Here is a 19,153-nt window from a genome sequence, read left to right as displayed (position 1 = left end):
CTTCCAACTTATGAAACTTCTTGTTTCATCCTCAAAACAGGACAAAGAATAAGAGAGTTTCATTTTCAAACAGATGTTGGCCAAGGACATCTGCTCCTGGACTTGCTCCTCATGAAGTCCCAGCAGCCCCCGTAGCTGCTGCTGGAAGTGCCAAGGGCTGGAGTAAGAGAGACTGAAATATACACTGAAATATACTACAGCCTGCAGGGTAAAGGATGTTTTCATAGTTGTGAAACTGCAAATTTTCATTACAGACTCCCAAGCATGGGCTATTCAGAATAAATCACTATGATGGCAAACAAGAATTCAGAGTAGCTCGGTGATCGCTACATTAGCTCCCTTTCAGTCCTTTGTATTCATTCAGTTTCCCCACCTGAGCTCTCACCGTATAATAAGATTAGGCGGGAGCTTCGCTCAGAGCCAGACATCCTAATTGTGAAGCGAGGTTTAAGGATGCTGATTTCACTGGGGGCAATGACTGCATCAAACAGATAGGGGTATACAAACAGCCTGTTCTTATTAGTGTACGGGGAGGAAAATGATGACTACATGGGGAAGAAATCAGGCATGGATCAAAAAAATTAATATCGCAATGAAAGGCAGATTGATATCACGTGACTTCAGGTGTGGCACTTGGTGAGCGGCTATCACTGCCAATGAGATTTCTGGCTATGACGCAGAACCGAAATGGAATAATGTGTCTTACGTGTCTAATCAAACATGCGGAATATTCTTTCTCTAACGTTGTTTTCCATTTGTAAATTCTGACATGTGTGCATTACTTTTTGATACCATTTATCCCCCCAAAATAACCTTTCTCATCCCTTTCTTCCTCCCTCTGGCCCCCTTCCTCCTCCCAGCCAATCTCCCTCGGAATTCAAGTTTTGTTTTGTTTTCTGTAGGTCTTCTGCAGGTAGCCATATAATATAAAAAGAACAAAAGGTTATGTTCTTCAGAAACATCTTCCCAAAGATGAAGAAAAGCTCTGAAAATGTCTCAGATTACAGGAACGAAGAGGCATGCTGGTCAGAGTCGGTACCTGATGCTGGTACTCGAAGAGAAACACGCTTTAAAAAGGTCATTAGTAATACAGATAATTTAAGCCTGGGTTAAAACTGGTCTCGCTGAACATAGCAGACAATGAGGACTACTGAGACCCCAAGAACAATGGCAATGGGTTTTTGATCCTACTACACCTTTTGGATTTGTGGGAGCCTAGGCAGTTTGGATGCTCAACTTACTAGACCTGGATGGAGGTGGGTGGTCCTTGGACTTCCCACAGGGCAGGGAACCCTGATTGCTCTTTGGGCTGACGAGGGAGGGGGACTTGATTGGGGGAGGGGGAGGGAAAGGGGAGGCGGCGGTGGGGAAGAGACAGAAATTTTTAATTAATTAATAAAGAAATAAATTAAAAAAAGGTCATTAGTGCACTAATTTACAGCCCGGAACATAGACAGTAAATCAGGCAAGTTTAAATAAATGCTAGATTTGTTGCGATTAAAACTGCACTGTTATTATGTAAGAGACTTGCCTTACAATTAGGAAGTACACGGTGCCTATTTAGGCTAAAGGTCTATGATGTATACACTTTTTCTCATGTGGTTTAAAATATTATGCGTGTTTTTCTGTATGTGTTATATACACAGGGCACAGGGGAAAGACACGATGAGGGACAAAATGACACAAAATGCTGACAGTGGGTTAACCTGGGTAAAGGGCATGAAAACTCTTTGCACTATTTCTAATTTCAACTTTCCTATCATTTGAAACTATATCCAAAGAAAATAGCTTAAAATCAAAGTGTTGTGCATGCTACATTTGAGTGCAAGAGGACAACAGTTTAGCTAAAGACGATCACAACTGCATGACCTCTGACAGGAAGTTCACGGCGGCGGTACCAAACCATATGGAGCAGATGGTCTGTTCTCACCCTGTTGCACGTGCTGTATGGCACCTCCCACAGAACTGTGAAATGAACCAATGATGTCAAGCCGGAGAAGAGCCATCCTGCCAACCATTCTGACAGAAGCCATCATAGCTGCAGCCCGGAAGTGAAGTAAGAATCGTCCTGAAATCCTTGTGGGCAGGACCGTGTGACCTCCTAGCGATTCTGTACTGTGCTGGTGAGTGCGGCTCAGGGCTCCCAACTTTCTCTGACACCTTTGACGCCAGCTGTATGTTGACTCAAAGGCCATACTGTGGCTTTCTGCTTCCTACTGGCCCCTTCAGCCCTGGGAAGCTGCAGCCCCAAAGTCGTCCTTAAAGGACAATGGTTTGTTTTGTAAAGTACTCTACATTTGTTTGTGGGTTCTGGACAAGGAGCGTTAGATCCCAACACTGAAAACGCCACTGGAGTTGAGAACCACCTGCAGCCCAGCTGGTCTGCCTAACTCACCACTACACTGTCCCTAGGAACTTGGCTTCAGCACCCTGGGGAACTGAGGCCATTTCTTCCCTTCAGGTTTCTCAGTCTTGTGCTGAAACAAAGCACCTCCCCTGTCTCCCCTCTAGGATGCGCCTTGAAGACAAGTATGTCCCTTTCCTCCTGAATCTCCAGCATCCAGGACTGTATCTGCTGCAGTTGACACCCAGGTTCTTTTTGCTTAAATTTCTGAATAAATAGAGTATCTCAAGAGTGTGAGCATGAAAGGGTAAGGGAGGAATTGGCCATCTTTTCGTCTTTGAAGAGGGAGAGAATTCACTGGAGCATGAATTCTACTTCGTCTCCAGATATTAGGGGGTGGAGGATCAGAGAAGCAGAGCAACAGCCACTAGAGAGACCTTTGACCTCTCCCAACGTTCAGGCTGAAGGGGCGATCCTCAGACTTCAACTGTCTCCACCAAACCTCATAGTGCAATCAGTTCCTGTCTCCTCCTGCCTTATATCCCTCCTTCTGCAAAGCCTTATCACTCCTGTATCCACCCTCCTAGTGCTAGGATTAAAAGTGTGCACCACTACTGCCAGCCCCCACGTTCTGGGATTAAAGGTGTGTGCCACCGCTTCTTGGCCTCTAGTGGCTTAGATCTGGCCTCTGATCCTCAGACAAACTTTATTTGTTAAAACACAAACAAGGCGTCACTACAATTCATATCAAATAAGTTGATATTGATGAAAACCTATGGTAGGCTTACTGTGTGTGGGGTTCTTCCCACCCGGGACGCTCGATAGTTACAATTCCAATTCAGTGCTGTTTGCAGATATAGACGCGGCTGTGTAGAGGATCTAAGGAACACAGACTGGCTTGCCTGGCTAAGAAGGGCTAGCAGAGAGGGTTCTAGAATTCTGGAGAAGCTCAATTGTCTCTCAGAGCAACCAAACAATGGTCACAGCATCAATCTACCAACGTGCTGAGGTGCAAAAGGTCAGGGATAGGCTCCCTACTTAAGGAAGCAAAACTGTAATCAAAAGCAAATGGTGGGGAAATACTTCGGTGAGGTTCTAAAGGGAGAAACCTTCTCAAACACATCTTACAAGGACACTAACCAGTACATATACAACCTTAGTGCGCATTATTTCTGGATTTGTTATTCAGCATGAAGCAATTGGATAATAGGATTCAAAATACAGTATACAGACGAACCAAATATTACTCCTTGATGCAATTTTTACTTTGTCAACATTCACTCATGTAACTTTCTTTTCTCTCCAGTTTTTCTTATGATCTTATTCAAAAGAGAGGCAAAAAGAAAGAGATTATCAAAAGAATCGTGAGAAAACAGACCCTGCTTGAAACTGACTGAAGGTTGCAGGCCGTGGTTGTACGTTTTACCACCTTCCCAATTAGAGGAGCAAAAGGCCCTGTTCATGACTCATCCCTAGTTAGCGTTCTGCACCAAGGATTTGGCAAACACCTCCTCTGTTCCAGGTCTCATGCTCGGCTCTAACGATGTAGCATTGTACCAACATGGTCCCTCACCCTCAAGACCTCACAGCTAATAAAACAGAAAAACCAAAACAACAGCAACAAAACCAAATGGTGTGAGCAGTATCACTTGGCAATTGACTTAACGGGATGAGTTAGTCTAGAAGCCTGTTGCCACGGCGCCTCCAGTCCCCTGCTTTCTGATCACTCCAGTCCTTACTCACTGCCCTGGGCTGCATGCAGCAAGGCCCTCTTCACTCCTCCTTCCTGTACCCGTGTTTCTCTACTCTCTAGGGCCCCGCCTCTGTCACGCTGTCACAGTGGCCTTGATTCACACAGCACTTGGTCAGATGTCCAGAGGTGCCCTCACTCCCAGGGCTACCTCTGAGGCCTGATTTCTACGCAATCCCAGCGCTTCATTGCGCCCATCACATCAAATCTCATGCCGTTCCCTAACACTGTTCTCTACGTCCAGCCAATGCCTTGTTCTTTCTTTCCATGGAAACTTCTTTCAGCTTACTGACTGGACAATTTCTTACTTATTCTCAAAGAGTAAACTCAAGCAGTCTTGTCTCCTTGGGAAAGTGAACATGGGTACCCAGCTAATAACATCCAGGTACAGCCTTCAATCCAGCATAGGCCGTGACTCAAATTAGGACAGAAGCTAATTTTCGAAAGCTATAGGAAAGGGATTTAATTTAGTTCATTGCAAGGAAGTTACCATAAAAGTTAAATATTTTAAAACAAGTGATAGTGATAGTGCTTGAGTCAGTCGCCATAGTAACGGGGAAGACCATCTTACACACTCGGAACAAAGATGACCATTGTATCCGCACGCTTCTGGAAGTTAGAAACCCATCTGATGGGACAAAACACTCCTGCTCTAAATTTTGTTATGTATGAGATTCTTAAACTTCCCACCATTTTTGTGGGTTAGTTCCCTAGTAAATACTTTTTCTCCTGAGATGGTAGAGTCACTAGTTACCAATCCTAATGAACAAACTGACTTTGATCCTTAGACCCCACATGGAGGATTATAACCAACTCTGGCAAGTTGTCTTCTGACCTCCACACATGTGTCTCTCTCTCACACACATACACACACACACAGAGTAAATAAATGTAATAAAAATTGAAAAAGAAATAAAAGCATAAATTAACTTTCTGCTTCCTGCAACCCAAACCACTAAATGATATTTGATATTTTATATTGCTAAAACATAAAAAATGAAAACTGACCATCATGACGCAATTAATAAGTGACCCTAAAAGAAATTTCAAATTCTGATTAACAGAAAGAAAAAGCCAGAACCTCAGGGTAAAAGGCTTTCCATGGAAGGAACCCAGCTCCAGTAAACAGCACACACTTTTGTCGTTCACCACCATGGCAGAGACCATCGCCACAGACCGCCTTCCAGGCCAGGGACCAGCACTGGGTGACCACAAAATGCTCTGAGAGCCGAGCCAGCCGAGCCCCACCCCCCTCGTAGACCTCTCTGTACTAGGTGAGTGGATCATGTATATGACTCTTCATGAAACACTGACATAGAAACAGTAAGTCGTATTTCTGTTATAAGTATATTTCTTAAGGAACTTTGGAGAACAGTTGAAGTCCCATTTTGAATTAGATGTTTTGCCAAACAGAAGGGATAGATTTATTGTTTGCCTATTTATTTCCGGGAGGTGGACTTGCCTTCACAATCACATTTGTAATACTAACTATTCAGTAAGAAAAATATCATCTCCTCGCCCACCCCACATTCTAAGGTGCACCTCACCCTACCTACACTACTTCAGCAGACCCTGGCTCTCCTGCCCTTCTCTGCCAACATGTTCCTCATCTGACGGGATTCTGGTTTTACTGTAAATTCGTCAAGAAAGATAGTGGATCAGGAACGTTGAGAAAAAAAAATCAGCTTCCTAAAGGTTGCTGGGCATTCTGAGTGCAAGTTACACTTTCACGGCACGGTTTTCCACAAGACTCAGAGACCAGTGTAATGAGAAGGGGAAGCAGGAAACAAAGACAGACATAGCTGGCTTCTTGTGAGATCACATCTTGAAATCTATTTGTTGTGCCCCCTACTAGTGACAGAACAAATACTTCTGCTCTTGGTTATCAAACTGTGCTTATTAATCTTTAGTTAGTATAAAAGTGATAAGCTTCATTATGATACTTTAATACAAACATCCATAAATTTTATAGACTTGTTCTCTCGCAGTTCCCCACCTTTCTCGTGTCAACCCCCATCTTCCTTCCAAATGGGCTTCCATTCTTCCTTGAAATGAAAATATTTCCTCTCTCTCTCTCTCTCTCTCTCTCTCTCTCTCTCTCTCTCTCTCTCTCTCTCGCTGAAGATCTCTTCCCTTGCTTTTCTGGTCCTCATTCTATTTTTCTGCTATGTACACATGCATACATGTGTGTAAGCTTAAATCTAGAGTCTGCAGATGAGAGGAATGTAGTATCTCTCTTTCTAAGCCTAGTCTCTCTCTCTCTCTCTCTCTCTCTCTCTCTCTCTCTCTCTCTCTCTCGGTTTTTTGAGACAGGGTTTCTCTGTGTGTAGACTTAGTGGCCCCAAAACTTGCTGTGTAGACCAGACTGACCTCGAACTCACATAGATCCACTTGCCTCTGCCAAATGCTTGGATTAAAGGTGTACACAGCACATCCACTCATTTCTCTCACGAAAGTAGATTTTAAAGTGTGTGTAGATGCGCTCTATGACCCTGTTATCTTTGATGGAAAATAAGGGGGGAGAGAAGGCCTCACAGTCACATCTTATCTGCGAAAACAAAATAACCAATAATAAATAAGAAAAGGAACAGGGTCTAAAATAAAATTCAAAGACCTTACCAATGGAGCTATGTGTATGAAAAATATGTAGTATATTTAAATTTAAAGAGAAATATATTTGCTTAAAGAAATAAAGCTACAAGAAAGAAAAGAGCCCTATCAGAGAAACCCCTTTCACTTTGTTTTTCTTTAAAAGGTATCACTTTGAAAGCAAGTTCCTTGATTTTTTTATTAATTATGGCAAACTATATACAGCATAAAACTGACCATTTTAGCCATCTATAAGTTGAAGAGTGTAAACCACATCAACAGTTTGAGGTACGAAGCATATTCACTATAACCAATATCCTGACCCATTCAACTAAGCAACTCCCCATTCTCGCCTGCCTCTGGCAATTGTATCCCTCTCTCTGTCAATATGGCTGTTCTAGGTTCCTTATAGCTGCGCAGCATCATAGAGAATCTGTTGCCTTCTCACTGGCTTGTTTCACTTAGCATAATGTCTGCAAGGCTCATCCATGGTTTAGCATGTGTCTACTTTTTTTAATAATTCCCCAGTGTGAGAGCAGACCATACGCTATTCATCTGAAAATAGATCTTGTGTTGTCTCCACTTGCTTTACTTCCCTTTAGACATGTTTAACTCGGAAGCTCTGGAACTGGGGTTAGGTTGACTTGTTCTAATATCTAGGCTCTCACAAAGGAATTTATAAAAAGGAGAAGAAGAAGAACAGAAGAGGCCAGGTGGGCATAGTACCAAACCAAGCAAATGAAAATGCTGACAGTGCCAGGCTCTGAAGAGAATTTTCACAACCATAAATCATCCTCAGACAGATCTCAACTGATATCCACTAGATCCTGGAAACAGAGACCGTGTCTCTTCTGAGGTCCATGGTGCCCAAACTCTGCTATATAATGAGTAGATGAATATCAGTAACAAAAATACAAGAGATGTAACAGCCCTACCCACAGGGGCTTTTCAAAAGGAAAGGTTCATGCCACAACCTCCATCGCTCCTTATCAGCTGAGGCCCAAGGGAGACCCGACAGTGAGAAGACAAAGAGGGAGGGGGAAGTCCCACGGATAGGAAACATCAGAGCAACCCCTGAAGATGAGAGTGAAGTACAATCTCCACAAACCCAGGCTGCTAAACTCTGAAAGTCTTCCTCTATTGTTTCCTCCCTTAGTTTTCGAGATAGAGTACTTCATTAAACCCAGAACTCGCTCTTTTAGCTAGACTCTAACCAGGAAGTTCTGGGGTGAGAGTTTCACACCTGGCTTGCACATGGGTGCAGAGGATCCACACTGGGAGACCGTGCCACAAGCCCTTCACCCATGGAGCCATCTTCCCAGCACCACCTTTGTCGTTAGCAACAACGACATCATGAAGTATGTAGTCACGTTAATCCTAACACCCTTTTTGCTTTCCACTTTATGCTGCTTGGTGGTTGTGGGATGTTTTGTTGTTTTATTTTTTTTAACTTGTAGAAGAATAGCAAAGACTTACAAGGTTGGATATCTACAAACAAAATCTCTGTTCTCAAGAAGCCACTGGAAGAGCTGACCCACTGAAACGAGGCAGGACAGAATGAGCTCAGAACAGCCTTGTGTACGCAGTGAGAGGGTGTGCCCATGAACAGAATGTCAAAGGATGTGACATAGCATAAATACTCCCTCTGCACTGAAACATTCCCTCCTGGAGGGAGGAGAGAGACTCGGAAAACTTACCAGTCTTGGGAAACACGGAAATGTTAAAATTCACAAGGGCCCCACAATAAGGTTATGAAAACAAACCCGTAAGCAATTGCTGAGGGAGAGGAGACTCTTCCATGGAGACTGTCACTTGTGTGGGGAAACCCCCAGGATGTAACTTCTATTAGTCATCACTCTTCCTGGGATAGTGATGGAGCTCCATGTGAGTCACCCATGGTCCTGTATGTGTCCACTCATCCTTATTCCTGTAAGTGACCCCAGGAAACTCACTGGTTCACCAAGCAAGACTTTGGTGGAATCAGTTCTGTGTTCTGTCACTGTTGCTTTACCTGGGGTGAACAGATGCTTATTAATGTCTCCCCAGGAAAAGACAGAGCAAAGGGAATACAATGAGAGGAGACTGTTCAGGAATGAGCTCTCCCTTCATTAACTTTTCCCATCCACCCATTCACCCCTTCACTGCAGCTATGGCCTGGCTGTCAGAGCTAAGCAAAGTCAGAGCTGGATGCTGTGCTGTGTGGGCTGCCGTGGAAGGGAGCTTTAAAGCATGGGTGAGAGCTCCCTGAGGGGTTACAAGATGACAGCATCCTGGCAGGATGACTGGCGTGGAAGTCAACAGCTCCAAACAGTCATACTGAGTAGGGGAGGAACGGACAAAAGGAGGTCAGAAGGTGGGAAGACAAGACCAGTGTGACCGAGGGCATGAAGGTGTAAGCGGGGGTAGAAGAGCAAAGCTTTTCCTTAACAAGACAAGAATTATGGGTATGGAAATGCAGATGCAGGAAATCCATCAGTGAACTGCAGAACCAAGTGAGGATAAAACTGTGGCAAGGGTTAATTCACTGAGAAGGGACTACCTTGGGGCAGGCTCCAGTATGGAGACACATAGGACTTAATTATGGTTTGACTGTGCAGTGGCCCCATCAGCTCGTGTGTTTGGCTACTAGGTCCTCAACTAGTTGAATCCTTCTAGTAAGGTCCCACTTCCTGACCCCTGCTCTTGTCCGTTCCTCCATACTCTCTGTGACTGTTTGAAGCTGTTTCCTGCACACTACTCTTCCTATGGGGGCATTGTCATTTTAAGGAGGCTGTGGGATCTTTTGGCTATAGAATCTTGATTTAGATCTCTGGGGTGGGGTTTAGGAATTAGAAATCCCTCAAGTTCCTGCCCCCCCACACTTCCTGACTGCCCCTCTGATGGAGCCATCTACTTCACGCTCCTTCCACACAGCCATAGCAGCTTCTGCCACCGTTCCTGCGCCACCACGACAGATGTGCCAGCGCCAGTCCTTCCTCTCTGAAGATGTTCAGTTATTCCATCACCACAAGAAAAACAGTACGGGACACAAGGATATTTCTACTGTAAAACATGAATGGCCTACTGCTATTAAATGTCTGGAACAAGAATTAACCCTTTGCACATGGGATTCCATGTTGTCTGGTCTTATGCTATGTGAAGCACCTGCCCATCACTGCTGCAGATGTTCAAGACCGGAGTCAGGACAGTGACGTAGAGAGCAGCTGGCAACTCTCCCAAGCTAGCACTCACCTAGCAGGCTTCTAGGCTCCTGGGGCGCTATCTCCCTGGTGCTGTACTAGATTTCAACAGAATTATAACTGCTATTCATATCCGATGTAGGTCCTACAGCCCACCCTCCACCACCCAGGCCCTAGCTCGGCATCTTCCCCACATAGACTTTGATCAGCTTTTGATTGCTTCTCCCGCTAATTTTCACCTTGGATCCTTCTTGCCATCATCTCAAGGCTTTAACAGTGATGGCACAGGTGATTTTTAAATGTCAGTCTTTTCTTTTACGCCATCCAAGCCATTCTTGAAAACATTAAGCATCCTAAAACTCAAGATGGGAGCCATTCTCTGTGCCGTGAGGTTGGCCCCATCGGTCTCCATAGCCCCTTGACTTGCTACTCGGAGAAGAGTTCGTGAAAAGGTAATTTCATTTATTGTGTTCATACGACTCCCTTCTGGCTGAGGTTGTGTATATGTTTTCTACTATAAACAACTCAGATATGATCCCTTATAAAACTCCATATTTTCTATCATCTTCATACAAGGCAGTTCGTTAATGTAAAACCAAGGAAGGCACCTTAACCCCTACTCTTTTATCTTAATCAGGATAACAGTGCTAGAAACCTGCCCCTCCTTCTCAATAATGGAAAATCACGAACAAAAGCTCTATTAAAGCGTGTTAAGGGAAATAGCACTTTTCTAGGCTGAAGGTGTCTTCTGGCACAGCTCAGCGGCCTCTTCAATGCTGTCTACCTTTCATCTGCATTTCTAGAGAACCAAAAGAAATGATCCAGGTGCACAGCTGCCCACTCACTCCGCAATGCCAGTGTTGTCTCAGGGGCTCTTGTTTAGACTGAGGAGGACTTCCTGTAGCCCAGGCTAGCCTGGACCTTGCGAGGCAGTTAAGGATGACCCTGAACTCCTAATTCTCCTGCCTTAGCTTCTGAAGTTCTGAAATTGTATTTTATAAAACATTACTCTTGCCAGTTGTAATTAAATGCCTTATAGCAAAGAAACCAAAAATTATTGGTTAGAAGAGCAAAACAGGCTATGGGAGATTTTGCAGTATGTATTCCTAAAGAAGCCATTCTCAGATAGCTCCACTGGACACCCTCAGGGACAGGACAAGGGGGCATCCATCTTGCCCAAACCATTTTCCTTTAACAATCATCACTGTACCCATTTGGTAGCAGGACGAATATTTCAGAAAGGTTAATCTCCTGTCTCAACTGTGTTCCTGATGAAGTGGATAGTATTTTTTATATGTCAGGACCGCGAGGGGTGCACCCACACACTGAGACAATGGGGATGTTCTATCGGGAACTCACCAAGGCCAGCTGGCCTGGGTCTGAAAAAGCCTGGGTTAAAACTGGTCTCGCTGAACATAGCGGACAAGGAGGACTACTGAGACCTCAAGAACAATGGCAATGGGTTTTTGATCCTACTGCACCTATTGGTTTTGTGGGAGCCTAAGCAGTTTGGATGCTCACCTTACTAGACCTGGATGGAGGTGGGTGGTCCTCGGACTTCCCATAGGGCAGGGAACCCTGATTGCCCTTTGGGCTGAGGGAGGGGGACTTGATTGGGGGAGGGGAAGGAAAAGGGGAGGCGGCTGGGGGAAGAGACAGAAATCTTTAATAAATAAATAAATAAATAAGAAAAAAAAGAAATACAAAGTTCTTCTAGCTCTGCTGTTGATTGACACTCTAGGAAGACAGGAACAGCAAAAGAGTTTTGGCAGTGAAGCAGAGATTATAGCCAATGGATGAGAAGATTCGAAGCAAAGTAATTGAGCTACTTAAAAAATATTGAGACCTTGAAATAACTCTTCATTAATGTAACCATTAAAAGTTAAATGAATTGAACACAGGCTGTGCACAGCTGGGAGGTCCCAATGGTGCAGACCACATAAGGTATGCTTTCTAAGTCACCTGTGTTAAACACACCACTTACCTGCACGGATGAGGGCTACATAAGTCCTTCAGTGGTTAAAAACGATCCTGGCTTCTCTCCTTGCAATGGAAAAGAGTCTGAAATGGTAAGAAGAAAAGAAACAGGAGGTAACCCCTGTAAATTTCCATGCTTCATATATAGGTGAGATTTAATAACGGCCAAATGCCTGTGATTTAGTATTCAATTCACAATCCATCTGGACATATTACCCCACCCCAAAAGCAGTAGAGTATCCCCCCTTCTTCTTTTAATAAGTAAATGAAAAATGTTTGTGTTTAAAATGAAACCATCAACATTTAAACGCGCGAAAGCCCCGCGGAGGAAAGAGAAAGGCCAAACACCGCACTCCCACGTGGAAAAGAACAACCCCAAACAAACTAACCTGGGCAGAGAGAGAGACGCACAGCTGCTGGGCTCGCACATCTGCTTCTGTTGGTGACTGCCCTGGAGTCGCACTGGGCTTCCAGTCAGGGTCCAGAGAGAAAGTACCGCCCCCTTCTGCTAACACCGCGTACCGCTCAGCGCCACCACTGGGGGGAGAAATCCGTGCAATGAAGTGTTAACAGTAAAAGAGAAAAATCCTCATCTAAGTTTTCGTGAGGAGGGGAGAATCCACACGCTACAAGGGTTTCCTTTTGGAGTCGTACTGCCACTGCCCACCACAGCTCCCAACAGCAGTAACCCAGGCTGCCGCAGAGTCCACAGGGGTTACTACGCTGGCGGGATGGAACTCTGCCACGGAGCCCAGAACGCTGGAGAGAATGGACAGGGTGTTGTTGATAATCCAAGCTCCCCACCCCCACCCGAGGGCAGGAACCTCAGCCCCCGCTCTCCACTGCCATCTTGCCCTCGGTAAGTTCGTGGTGGGGTGAGTTACAATGGACCCCACACTGTCCCATGCCTTGAGGAAACAAACAGAAGTCAGCTAAGATATAAGAAAAACGTGAACGATGTATAGGTTAAAGACTCCTTGTAAGGAAGATTCTAGTAAGGCTCAAAAGCCCTCTTGTCGAGCCTGTAATATACTGTTTCCAGTGATCTAACTTGGGGCTCACTTCCCCCAAGAATTTTCCTTATTTTTATCCCATCTGTCCCATAATTCAAGTAATGGGCATACTATATCCATGTGAGTGTATACACTACCATTTCTATGTCCCATGAAGGAATAATAAAAGTCCAACATGGTTTATTCAAGGTCAAAGGAAAGATTGATAAGCCACTCAAGTCTACAGGTTGCTAGCTGGTCCCCCCTGTCTCCATGGGGACAGCCTGGCAGCAACGAAGTTTGAAGGTTTTTCTCTGACTTGTTGGCGTTAAGAAAGCCTGTAGACATGCACAGTGTTTTCTATCCAGTCTCTCACCCGGGCTCGCTGTGGGTTTAGCAATGAAAGTGGGTTGTCAGCTTCCTGGGAGGCAGATCTACAGACCTCCAAAGTGGAGACTAAGGCAGAGCAGCCCCCTTCGGCACCGCTCTCAGAGCCCGCGCCCCCCTCTGCCAGGCTAATTAATCTATGTCTAAACGGAGCTGCAGTTGGCAGACAGGCAGCCGTGTCAACGTGGAATAATCGCTTGGACCCAAATCTGAGTTGTTTTCCATCCCTGACAACAAATAATGTTACTTCCCAGTCCGCAGGCCAAGAGCTGAAATGGGTTTATAATTTGCCTTGCAATCAATCTCTCATTCTCTCAGCCCCTTAAGTTTTCTGTCTTTCAGCGTGCAGGGGACAGCTTTGGAGACTCAATCACCGCCTTGGTCTTTACTGATATCCTTAATGAATATTCTTTGCCTTCTAAGTAAAAAGGTGGAAATCTGCATAATCCCAAACCACGCTGGTTTACATAATGAAAACAAATAGACTGTCAGCTCAGAGCCCTGCAAGATCATTAATAAACTCAGTCATTCCTCGCTCCTGCCAGCAGCTAGAACAGAAACCTTCAGTCATTTCCTATGCGCACAGTCGTCCACATTCAGCCTGCTCTGAGACCCTGCTACTAGGCAGGTTGGAATCAGAGGACAGCCCAGCTCCTTCTTCGGTTTCTGGGAAGAGAACTCATTAAAACTCTGCTCCTGGGCTCTGGGAAGTGAATAATCTCCTTTGTAATCCAAAGCTTCTAGTTCCTCCAAAGAGGAATCCTCCCAAGCTGGTAGAGGAAAGTACAATACAAGAATGCAGAATCGCCAGCAAAACCAAGAACATGACCAGGGCAGAAACAAAACAGCGCAGTGAACATTTCCAGAAGATAAACAGTAGATGTGTTAAAGAGAAGGGGTGTGTTCAACCCGATGCAGGCAACGTGCCCTCAACCTCACTGCTGCATTGCTTAGGAAGCCATTCAGTAGTCTTATCAACACTAAAGGACATATGCATTATGGGTAGTGGAAGGGGGTTAAGAAACCCGTATGGTTAGTATATGGTAAAGGAGGTTTTGAAATTGTAATTTTCAAAGCCAAAATGCTGGAGAAAAGCAAGCTTCCCTCTTTCCGTTGCTTGACACTGCCTGTGAAGGCCCTGGCTGTGATTGCGACGTGAGATGCCCCCCATTGACTGACATGGCTAAATACTTGGTCCCAGCTGTCAACTCTGTTTCGGAAGGCTGTGGATAGAAAATAGGGCCTCACTAGAGGAAATGGATCACTGTGTGTGGGACCTGAGGTTTTATGGCCCAGGCCCATTTCCTATTCTCTCTACTCTCTTAGTGTGGATGAAATGTGACCAGCTTCTCTTGCCTGTTGCCATGACTACCCCACCATGATTGATTATGTACCTCAGACCTATAAACCAAAATAAGCCATTCTCCCTTAAATTTCTCTTGTCAGGGTGTTTTATCCCAGGAACAGGAAAAGAACTAAGACTGTCCGTCTCGTGTGTGGGTCTTTAGTAAGGATGATCGGGTCCACAGACTAGTAGCTGCCAAAGACCAGTGACCAGGTAGAGATGCCACCAGCATCCAAAGACTACCACTGAGGCCTTCAGGACACAGTCTTCCCAGGATCCACCTGATCTTTCCTTATAAGAATCTGAATTCATTTGAATCCTGAGAGACAACATTTTAAATATGGGTCAGTGGACTTCCCTGCCTGTCAGTCCTGGGAGCCAGAGCCGGGAACAGGATCGGCATTGTGTGCCCAGCTTCTAAAATTATCATCTTTTTCAAAACTGTGTTTCAGAAAAGAAAGCACGCTGGGACACTAAGCACTGCAAGAAGCTTGCGACCATACTCTTAACTGCATTCCTTCCACACTGAATAACTGACTGTAAATGGTGCATTTCAGGGCAGAGCTGATTTCCAAAGCATGACCCCCACTGCAAGAGGTGACTCTTTTGTCGTTCTGGGAAATGAAAAAGACAGGATGAACTTTGTGTCCCTGATCCAGAAAGCATAGACGCACATTAAAAAAAAAATCTTCCTAATCCTTCCACTGAAGTGTGCCACACTTATTTCCTTCGCTTCAGTTTCTCACGTTGATGGATAGAGGTACACAATTATGCTGTTTAATCATCTGCTGTTCCTTTAATATACATGGCGCCAGGAGCCAGATAAACAGCCTTAAGAGTGTTTGCTGCCTTGCAAAGGACCTGCGTTCAGTTCCCAGCACCTATCTGGTGACTCACAACCATCCGCAGCTCCAGGCTAGAGAATTCCATACCCTCCTCTGGCCTCTGCAGGCACCAGACATACACAGTACACACAAAATTTAACAAACCACTAATGTCTAGAAAATGAAGTGTTTCAAATCACATGACAACTAGAAACGCAAACACTGTGGAGGCGGGGCTTAGAGTACATAAAGAGATACTAATGAAACCACAGTCTAAGTTGTAATTAGTTTTCTGAAGAAACTAAGTTCTTCTGTTTGCTTTAGTTGAGATCAACAACAATCTTTCCCCCAAATCAGTTAAGATACAGCAGGGTAACTCCAGACAGCTCTTCCTCCTAAAGAGAGCTGCTTCCCAGCTCTTCCCAGCAGACAGGCTGGAGCACCATAGCTATATTTACATGTAGTCTTTGTGCTAGACACCTCCTTCCAGGGAACCCTTCTGGGCTGGCTCCGCTCAGTTTGATGGCCTCCAAGATGTTAGCGAGGCATGAACAATGCCCCAGGGAAATTAGCAGTATTTAATCCCATCCAGAACCAAAGTCCGGGCCTGTCCTCTTTAGTAGGTGACTGACTAAGGCTTTGTGCAAGTCCTAAACATCTGTGAGTGTCCAGTCAAGTTCTGTGAAATGAGGAGACAGGACATCAGTGGTTCTCAGTGAGGACATGGTTGCCTTGCCTGTTGATTCCTAGTCCAGGTAATAATTCTTGTCTAAACTAGTTACATGTGGAAACAAGCTGCAAGAACAAGAGAGATGCATCAGAGTGTAGCTTATCTGCGACGACGAGGAGAGAGGGACTCAAACACATACGGTTATGAACTTTCTGAGTGTAACGATTTATAGATTCACTAATGTAGAGTAGGCAATCCTAACACATTTTTCCATTGACCAAACACACCTCTCAGGATGGGCTTTCCCCAATTCACAAAGACAAGTCATCCCACCGAAGACACAGTGATCAACAACAACTCGCTTGGCATGCAATGGCCCAGACAACAGAGACAACCCAAATTAAAAAAAATACAAATACACACAGATAGAGCCCCAACAGAGAAGAGGGCATAATGGGGAGAGGACCCAGGGCTGGGGTAACAGTCTGCCAGACGCTTCAGAGACTGCTCAGCTGACAAAGTCCTTGCCATGTTAGCGTAAGAATGACTTCAGATCCTCAGCACACACACACAAAAGCTAGGTGTAAGCTCATGTGCCTACAATCCTGGCCCTGGGGAGAGAAAGGCAAAAGAATCCCTGCGGCTTGCTGAAACCAGGTTCCGTGAGAAACCCTATTTTAAAAATTCAGGTAGAGCGGTTTTGAGGAAGACACCCAACACTGACCTCTGCCTTCCATGGACAGCCGGACAGCCATACATGCACATCAGACATAGAAAACTACAAAACAAACACTAAACGTCAAGGCAGTTTCAGGTTTGTCGTTAGGTATTCAGATGACATTGAGTAAGTCACTTACAAACTACAGCCTGGATCAGATAGACCATCCTCAGATTCCCTTACAGGACCGGGAATAGACGTGCTCTTTATGAGCCCACATAAAATGCGTCTGCTAGAATCCTGGCCGCACCTCTCAGATCAGCACAGGCAGCTCCACCACTGCCGTGCTCTCCAGATGCTCAAATCCCAGCCTTCTCAGATGTGGGCTCTTGGAACAAGAGCCCAGAGCATGAGATAGAATGGGTAAAGTTTGCTCTCTCTGGCTTCTTTATGATTCTGTCTGACTGAACATGTCCAAGACCGAAGCTTGATCTATTGTACTCATAGGACCGGGGACACTGACAGATGGAGAAATTCGACCTTTCATCAAAGTTGAACAGACATGGGTTTTTTTTATTTTTTTATTTTGAGCAGCAATTTTGCCATCTTCCCAGATGTGGGCATGTCCATGCTGAGAAACACCATGATAATATTTTTTAAAAAAAGTCACAACCACAATATACTTGTATCCTCATGAGCCTTCACTATCCTGAACATGCATTAGGTTTGCTGTATCCGTTTCCCAGTTTCTTCCATATCGTGTTCCACCTACAAGAGGGTTGAGAACCTGCCATTCATAGCTTCAGATATGGACTATGATGTTACAAAATAAATATTCTGTCATGACAATATAAACCTTGTGTAAATGTTTATATAATAGACTTTATTCAATTAATCCACTGGCTTGGGCTGGTGGAAGGATTATAGATGGGTAGAGTTTAAACTAGAGATGTGGAAAAAATATTTACCTCACGGTTCAAATAAATAAACATAAGTATTAATTGTACATATGCATCATTTAACAAAACTGCCCTCAAAATGCAAATGAATATTGCCATAGGGAATCTATCATTTCTGTATACAGGCATGTTTACCATGTATAGAAAGTAGCAATGAAATTACACATAAGTTCAGGGTTTGTTGATGTTAAACAATACATTTTTAAATCATTAAAATATGGTTTTAGTTCTTGGTATGTCCTGTTAAAAAGATGAGGTAAAAGGGAACCCCAGAAAAGTCTTTAAAGCACCAATAATTGTGCCTGAACAATACTCTGCCCCCACAGAATGTAAAGAGCTGGGGGCTGTTGGGATGGCTCAGTGGGTAAAGTTCTTGATGCCAGCATTAATGACCCGAGCTTCACCCTCAGGACCCATGAGGTGGAAGGAAAGAACTGTCTCCCTGCAATTTGTCTTCTGGCCTTTTCTCATGCGCTGCACCATGTGTTCTCCCACTCCCTCCTATTGTTGTGAATATAACAACTTTTTAAAAATATAGCACTGTTTTCTTAAGATCTGGGTGTCTGTCACTCTAACTGCCCCCTTGAGTAATCAGCAGCTGACATTTATATTGAATGCTCTTAATAGGCAGGCCCCACCTAAAAGAGTATTTCAAATAATTTCAACCAATACCTCTAGAAAGTAGGGACAGTTACAAAACCCCAAAGTGCAGGTGAGGACTCTATGGTTCAGAAAGTTCAACAAACTTGCTTAGGGTCACACGCCCTTCCAGGTAGTATGACACCACAGTTGGATGCTGGAGGTTAAACTTCTCCCCTCTGGTAGACAAAGAAAGCAAACATGAGGTCCTGGGCTGGTGCTGTGTTTTATGACTTGCTGACTCATGCTTCTCATGACTTCAAGAGGCTCTTTGTGCATTAGACAGCTACCAGCTACAGCTCAAAGTTGGATAGTAGTCATCTGTGTGGTTACGGACGAGGCCAGTCGTGAAGCGATCATGGAAGACTGGCGTGCTACAGCAAGGAGTGGAGGCAGCAGAGTGGGCAGAAATCCTCAGAAATGTTTTGGGCCACATCCTATCTGGTGGCTGTAAATGTGGGCGAGTCATCTTTCATCCTTGAATCTATTTTCTCTTTAGAAAACTTTAAAGTTTTAGACCAATAGTTCAAGACTCCTTCAGGGAATCCTTCCTACCTTTGCTACTTGAGTCAACAAGTATTGGTGTCTCCAGGGTAACAATACATGCCAAGTACAAAGCTCTGGCTCTTCCTGAAAGACCTGGAGCCCTCCCATACTTAGCAAGATTTGCCAAAATTTTTCAAAAATAGTCTGTTCTCAAGGAACACCTCAAAAGGAAGAGGGTCCCTCCACCCAGAGACTGCCATGCTATCCGGGTACCCTAACGTTTTTCATTTCAAAATCAATACAAAAAAGTATTGTTTTGAACCTTCTGGGGATAGAAAAAGAGTAATGTGCGAC

General features: G+C 44.6%; 1 protein-coding gene across 3 annotated transcripts in view; it reads right to left on the bottom strand.

Annotated features, from left to right (window-relative positions):
• Csgalnact1 (chondroitin sulfate N-acetylgalactosaminyltransferase 1) overlaps positions 1-19,153 on the bottom strand; it is a 319,461-nt gene that overhangs the window by 169,522 nt on the left and 130,786 nt on the right. For all 3 annotated transcript variants that reach the window (XM_050126918.1, XM_050126920.1, XM_050126921.1), the window contains 2 exons: positions 12,229-12,376; positions 11,847-11,923 (listed from right to left, as the gene is read on the bottom strand). The gene's annotated coding sequence lies outside the window, so the exon portion shown is untranslated. The remainder of the gene's footprint in view (positions 1-11,846; positions 11,924-12,228; positions 12,377-19,153) is intronic.

The sequence above is a fragment of the Alexandromys fortis genome, unplaced genomic scaffold (genome assembly GCF_014885135.2).
Source record: "Alexandromys fortis isolate MF-2015 unplaced genomic scaffold, M_Fortis_MF-2015_v1.1 scaffold_261, whole genome shotgun sequence".
NCBI classification, from domain to species: domain Eukaryota; kingdom Metazoa; phylum Chordata; class Mammalia; order Rodentia; family Cricetidae; genus Alexandromys; species Alexandromys fortis.
This window is presented reverse-complemented; position numbering and strand designations above follow the sequence as displayed.